Source organism: Hippopotamus amphibius, chromosome 4, assembly GCF_030028045.1.
Source record: "Hippopotamus amphibius kiboko isolate mHipAmp2 chromosome 4, mHipAmp2.hap2, whole genome shotgun sequence".
Lineage (NCBI taxonomy): Eukaryota > Metazoa > Chordata > Mammalia > Artiodactyla > Hippopotamidae > Hippopotamus > Hippopotamus amphibius.
In genome coordinates, this window is record NC_080189.1 from 183,638,958 (window position 1) to 183,646,226 (window position 7,269).

Here is a 7,269-nt window from a genome sequence, read left to right on the forward strand (position 1 = left end):
CGCTTGGTGCACGGGACTCATGTAGGGAAAAAGCACCAGCGATCTCAGGGTGTTGGTCATGGCGGCGAGGGGCACTGCGGCAGAATTTTTTCCTCCCTTCTTTGCTGCAATCTGGGTGCGGCTAGAGCAATTTGTCATAGAATCTGGGGGGCTCATTTTTCCGGCCAATCACTTTTGGAGAAATGAGCGCATTGCAGCAGAATGCGCTGACGTCAGAGACCACCCCTTCTGCGCCTCCATATAAACCCCACCCAGCCAGCCCCTAGCGCAGACGGCGGAGAGCTGGGATGGAGCGCGCCTTGGCCCGCCGGCCTCGGCCGCAGCTCCTCGGGAGAGCCAGGGCGCCCACGCGAGAACCTCCCTACCTGGTGAGTGGTTGGCCATCCTTTGCCCGAAAGGATGTGCAGAAGGAAGACGACACCCCCTTCTGGACTGGGTTGCGTCCTCCTGGACATGCTGCAAGATAGATGCCGGGGACCTTCTTAAGGCGGCCACTTAGCCTGGTCCCCGAGCATCGGCCAACGAAATTGTGTCAGGAAGGAAAATCTCCAGGCACATTTTCTTGGGGGGCGGAAATCACAGGGCCCCTTTCCAGTCCAGTGCTTGAGGGCAGGCTGGGTGATAGGGGCTTCAGTGAAGATGAGTGGGAGGAAGCTGATCAAAGCCCTGTCAGAGGCCAGTGTGCCGCAGTCACTGGGGTCCAAAACCCAGATTGTCTGTGTTTGAAGCCACCTTTAGAATCACGAGTGGTGGGCGATATGGCGGCGGATGCATTCTGCATGCCCTAGAATTAGGGGGAGAGCACCCGAAAACAAGAATCTCCTGGGCATATTTTCCCGCTAATTTTCGGCCAGGTTCTCGGTGGCCGTAGGCGTGAGGAGTAGTGGTACTTACCCGCTAGGGATTCCGAATCCAAGTACACAGGTTAGCAGGGCAAAGCCGACTCCAGTCAGAATTTAGACAGCGAAATTGCTACCTGATATCGTCTGGTTTATTAAAATAGTGGAACGATATGGCGCCCAAGTGCAAACCTGCGAGAAGCCCCCTAGGATGAGTTCCGTAGAGAAGGGTGGCTGGGGGGAGGGTCCAGTAATTGGGGGTGCATGCAGAATAGAGGCAGGGGATGGGCTGCGGTGGAGATGAGGTTGCGTCCTTGGGTCTGGAAGAGGCTAATCAAGGGGGAAGAGAGAAATGCAGAAAAGGGGGCGTGTTGGAGGGGTCCGGGCGCTGGGAGCTGAGAATTGGGGGTCGGGGGTCTTCTCAGGGTCGCGTGATGGTCGCTGGAAGGTTCTGACGTGTTGCGGGCTTTCGACTTTTGATGAAGTCGCCTCTTGCCATTTCCTTTGTCCCTGTCAAGCCCCCCCACGCCGCCCCCTCCCCACGGTGGGCCGGCGGGCTTGGGGAGGGGGAGCGCGAGCGGGTTGCTACGTGGCAGGTTTCTGGAAGGTTTTCTCGCCGGCCGCCAGAGGGCGCCGCTGGCACTGCGGAATTTTGGGGGGCGGGGTGGGGAGGGGAGGTGGCCTTTGTTCTCCTGCTGGAGGGGGTCGGGCGCGGGGTTTCCCGCAGGGGTCCGGGTTCCGTCTCCAGGGGGGCAGATGGCTTGAGGCCCCCGGGTTCCCGGGGGCGCGGCGGCAGGGTTCGCGCGGGGCAGAGACGCCGCGGTGGCCCCGGCCGCGTGACCTGGGGTGCCGTGGAGGAGCGTGGGCTGAGGGCCGGAGGCAGGTGCGGCTCCTCGGAGGAGGAGGAGGACGAGGCGCCATCGTGCGGGGCCTGGACACTCTCGCTGTGGTGGCAGGGAGGCGGGACGCGGGCTGGGGGCTCGGCGGCGGCCTGGGCGCCTTCGTGTTCCTGGCCAGTGGTGACAGGTGCAGCGCCGTGTGTCCAGGGCCCGCAGGTGAGCGGAAATAGCGTTGTGAGGGCTGGGCCTTCACGAGTTCAACTAGTGTCTGCTTGACTGCACCTCCCGGAGGCTGGAGCCAAGCTTTGTTTTTCCCTGTTGAGAGTGGCATCTTGTTCTGGAGAGACCCTTAGGGCGACTGTCCCTGAAAGCCTCACACCTCTCAGGTGCCAGGTGCCTCCCACGGCTGGGGGGGCGCAGGAGGGCCCCAGGACGTGCGCCTGGCGTCCACAGGTGGATTCTGGCCGGTGGTGGCAGGCGTGGCGTTTAGGGCACGCAGCGGCCTTGCGCGCGGGGCCGGGGTGGCCTCTGCCCCCCTGCCTAGCCCGAGACCTGCTGGGCACCGCCAGCCCCGGACTGTCTTTTGCCGGCTGTGCCCCTGGCAGCTGCGGGCCGGGCGCGGGCGGGGGGCGCACGAGGCCTCTCCTGCGCGCGCGCCGCAGGTGTCTGCGCTCCTGGGCTCTGGGCGCCGGCCGCGCGCCCCCTAGCGGTGTGTGTGTGCAAATGGTTCTCGGCCTGCTAGCGCGGGCTTCGGGGTGCGCATGCGCACAGAGCAGACATATGTGCCCTGTCAATCAAATTTTCCTTACCCCCTCCCACTTCTCTCCCTCCTCCCCCTCCCACTGCTCCTCTCCCTCCTCGCCCTCCCTTTTCTCCTCTTCCCCCCTTTCCCCTCCCCTTCCTTTTTCCCATTCCCTCCTCCCCCCTCTCCCCCTCTCTCCCCCACTCCCTTCTCCCCCCCTCCCTCTCCCTCCGACTGCCCCCTCCATCTCTCTGCGGTTCCTGTGCTGGCCGTTAGAGGTCCTCAAGATGGCTTCTAATCCCACCCCCTCCCATGCCATAGGGTCTCTCTTCAAGGATGACATCATCCGTTTGCCTCCCTGTCTTCAGGACCACCTGTGGATGCCGTGCTGATGCCAAGGTGTTGCCTCACCTCCACCTTCTGGTACTTCAACCCCTCCCCGTGGCCGTGTACACACAACATGGGGGGCAGAACCCCCTACCCCTGCCACCCTCCTTGCACCACTCCCAGACCCCCATTAGCAATGAGAAGGCCATTTAAAATTTCAACTAATTAGTTTTAGTTGTAATTAATTCCTTTAAATTTTAATTAATACTGAGACTTGGGCTTTGAAGTGTGTCCTCTAACCTTTGATCTCTTGCAGAGGACACTAGGAGCACGGATTCCTGGATCCTACCAGCACACAAAGCAGCCACTGGCAGTGACCCCAGGACCAGGACGACGAAGGATGAAGAGGCCCAGAACGGACCAGCCAGCTGTCCCTCTTGGCTAAGGCTTAAACCAATGCCCTAGTGAGGGGGCATTGGTCATTAACCCTGGGCCTTTGCTATGCTTCTGCCTTGATGCTATGACTGCTTTTCTATGTTGTCTCTGCTTGTGTTACATGTCAGCAACCTGGAGGGTTTCCAACCCCAGGGAGGTGTCAGTCTTTCTCAATCCACCCCGTTGTGACCCCCATGATGTTCTAAATGGAAGGGTCCCTTTGGGAACTTCTCAGGACGGGGACCTGGGCCAAGGCCTCAACCAGCATCTCACTGGCAGTTCCCAGGCCCAGGGTGGGCTTCTGGATTGAGCACGTGCCGCAGCGCCATGCTACTGAACTGCCAAGGGCATCCCCACCACCTTAGAGATCTCCCTGTCCTTTCTGGGGAACGGGGCCGAGAAGAGCAACCTCCCAGGGCGTTGTGAGTATTGAATGAGTCCAAGCAGCCTCGGGTAGGGCCAGGCATAGAGGAGACAGTCAACAAATGTTTGTTGAAACAGCTTGGTCGGCCAATCCATCCCCGCCCCTCTCACCTGTCTCACACCTCTTGTTTATTCTCCCACAGCGCTCCGGACAGCCCCAGTCTACGGGGCTCTCCCTGCCCCAGGTAGGGGCCGCACCCAGACGGGCGTCAGGCTGACTTGAGTAAGGACACGCATGGTGCATGTGGTCATTTCCAGAGCACTTTCTATGTTCTGTGCCCATGTTATTTCTGTGTCAGATGTCCATGTGAGCGAGGCCACCTCATTTACAGATGAGAATGAATTTGGCCTTGAAGTGAGTAATGTTAAAAGGCGGAGGACAGGAAGATGTATCTGAACTGAGCACCCCTCCCTGGGGGACGGGACTGACTCGCATGTATGGTGAGGTCCCTGAGGCTGGAGGAGTGTAAGCATTTTGTCACGTTGCCGGCAAGAAAAGGGGTCAGAGTTGGACCCTGGGTACCATTTGTGGCTGTCCCTTACCTCCTGCCCCGGAGTTATACTAAGAGCCCTTTGATTTCCAATCAGATGTTTGACAATGGGGCAGCCTGTTTGAAATCCCAGCTGCCCAGGGTGGTCTTGGGGGTCTTGGGTGGCCCCAATGCTGGTACCATGTGCTGGCCCCGCCTCTCAATAACGGTGTGACCTTAAATACGTTGCTTAACTTCTCCTAGTCTCAGTTCTTTTCATGGCCTAAATGGGGATTAGGAAAAAAAAAAAAAGCAACACAAAAAAACACCCGCGTTTATCTACCCCACAGAGCGCTTTTGAAGGCCAAATGATGTAACCACTATGAAAGTGCTTTGTAATTGCTGTGGAAATTGTGAGATGCTTAACACCAGGAGGCAGTCCCCGCTTACCCCATGCCCAGCCCTGTCCCCTCTCAGTAAGAACCGCTAGCACCCACTAGGTGCTCTGTTTGCGCTCAATAAGTAAATTCCAGAAGAAATAAAAACAGAATTAATTCAACAAACATTTTCTGGACCGCCTACACTATGCCCCGCACACCAGGCCTAGTATGTGATACAAAGATGATGAAAACAGTCTCTTGGAAGCTAATTGGGGTCCTCGTTTGACCGGCACTTTCTTTCGTCCCCTTTTAAGCCAACCAGTTTTGTCCGGACGAGACAAAAACAACTTGGGCCGCTTTAGAGAAACCCGGCTTGGTGTAGACAATAGCTCCCAGGCTTCTGAAAGGGGCTGATTGGATTATGTGGCAAATGAAGGTGGAAGGATGACTTGGAAGGTGACAAATGAAGTGGGCGGAGATCTGCTGTGAGTTAATCCAGGCTATTAGGGGGGACCTTTTGTCTTCCAGAGGCTGGCAGGAGCTTTTACCACTGGGTTTTACATCCTTAATGTAAGGACGCATAATTTATGGTCAGTGAAAACCCAGGCCCCAGTGCGATTTGAGTGGGCTGTAAAATTGAGCGTCCTGCTACCAGTGCGTAATTATAGGGACCATTTATGTCTCCCTTTGCAGTTGGCAGAGGCCTTTTCGCAACCGTCAGTTCATTTGAAACTCACAACTCCCTGTCCGGACCGGGGGCTGGCCTGCGCCCCCTAGGGGAACAGGGGCCGTCAAGAGGCCTTCCGATTAGGGCATCTGAGGCATCGGACACCGTGAAGGGAGAGGAGTCCCCCGCCCTGGCCCCTCCTGCCTCAGACCTGGCCTTCTGGCCACCAGTGCTTCCCTCCGGCTTCCTGACGTCGCTCTCTCGGCGGCTCTGAGCCTCCGGGCCCCTCCTGCCCTCCTTTCTAGCCACTCTCTCTTTCCTTTCGCAGCCAAGCTTCTCGAAAGGCCTGTCTACACTTGCTGTCCTTCCTCACCTCCAATTTCCTCTCCAACCCACTGCTTCCTGACCTCTTCTACTCCGTCGATCGGCTCTCACTAAGGTAATGACTTTTCTGGAGCTTAATCCTGGACACGTTTCCGGTTCACGGACACATGACACACAGACACGTAGCCAGCGTTTCTCCCACATTCTCTCCAGCTCCGGTCACTTCTGTGGGCAGACACCCCCCCCACCCCCCCCTGTAGACTTCACAGAGTCACCTGCTTCTCCTGGCCTTCCTCCTTCCTAGCCTCTCCTACGACCTGGGGTATGCAGGCCTCTCACCTTCTAGAACCTGCCTCTTAGCATCTCAACCTGGGTTGGAGTCTAAACCACCTAGAGCTGAGGCCTTGGGGCAGGTCAGTTTTTCCAAGCCACCTCTTTCTCTCAGTTGTAGAATAGGCGGTCTTTACCAGGCAGGTCAGGTGGGCTGTCTGGCAGGTGAGATTTCAAGTCTCACTCTTTGAGGGCCTTAAATAAATGCAGTAAAGTGTTCATGAGAAAATACAACTGGGGTCATCCTCAGATTTTCTTGTAGGTTAAGTTCCCACAGGGAGGACCAAAGAGAGAAGAAAGAAGTGGGGGGAGGGGAGCAGTGGGAGACAAAGAAGCCAAGACTAGAAAAAGGCACCAAAGACAAAAAAGTAGGAAAGGGAGACCTAGAAAATATGAAAACCCACCAAGAAAACGCATCCAGAGAAAGGGGTTTCTTCTTGGGTTAGGTAAAAAAGCAAGTCAACAGGAAAAAGGTTTTCAATTGATCATCCCAGTGACAAATCCCAGGAAGCTTTCAAATCAAATTGCCCCATTTTGGGGTTTTTAACTCCTTCTATCAGGTTTAACCTCTTTACCTCCCGCATCCTGGTTAAACCCTCCTCAGCCCCCTCGGCTGGTGATTAAATCCCGAAGGTACATGGAGTCTTTCAATGAATGAATGGCCAACAGAAAGAGCCCTCCCCCTCCCCCCAGCTGTGTTTTTCAGTTTTATTCCACTTTCCGCCCTTTTCCCTTAATGAACGCAGGGCTAATCTTGGGCCTTGTCAAGGAAGAGGCTGCAGACGTTAATGAGGTAGCTGCTGGATTCCAATATTCCTCTGGTGAGGAGCCTTCTTTGTCTGAGAAGGAAAAACACACTGATTATCATAATAAGGTGAGCCGTGGCCGCAGGGCAGGGTGATGCGAGTCTGAAGCCACACGTCTGATTTTGGTGCTGGAGACTGGTATTCCTTCTGCTCCCCATTTAAGTCTGCCTCTGTCCCAGCTCGCGGTCCATGGAGCCGAGTGGAAAGTTGCAGGTAGCTTTAGGCCGCAGATAGGGCTGCTTTGCAGAAAGTTCCTTTGTTCAACCCTGCATGCAGACCAGCAGTGGGCCAGGGTGATTCAGGCCTCTGGGATCCGTCTTCCAAGAGCAGAGAGATGGAGACCACGTTTCCAACTCTAGGTCACACTGGACTTGTTTTTAGGACTCACCAGCGTGAGTCCTAAAACCTTTAAGATTCCCAAATGGTAGAAAAGTCAAGTCACAGGCGTAGACCCTGTAGAATTATCACAGAGTCAGTGCCCGTGGGATGCCCCTTCCAGGTCAGGAAATGGATGGGTACTGGTACTGCAGCCCCCCGCCATGGAAGGGCGTGGGTGGGGGCTCACATTTGGCTCTGCATGTGATGAGAGATGAGAGGGCCAGCACCCTCACATCCAGCACCAGAACCTGCAGTCACTCCTTTTACCCTCTAAATGTCCCCCTCCCACATGTCCTGTGGCCCGCCCCC

At 56.3% G+C, this 7,269-nt stretch overlaps 1 long non-coding RNA gene across 1 annotated transcript; it reads left to right on the forward strand.

Annotated features, from left to right (window-relative positions):
- Positions 1-303: 303 nt before the first annotated feature.
- LOC130852540 (uncharacterized) lies at positions 304-6,716 on the forward strand. The gene is made up of 4 exons (XR_009053374.1): positions 304-368; positions 2,742-2,843; positions 3,064-3,828; positions 5,451-6,716. It is a non-coding gene; the product is annotated as an uncharacterized LOC130852540 (long non-coding RNA).
- Positions 6,717-7,269: the final 553 nt, after the last annotated feature.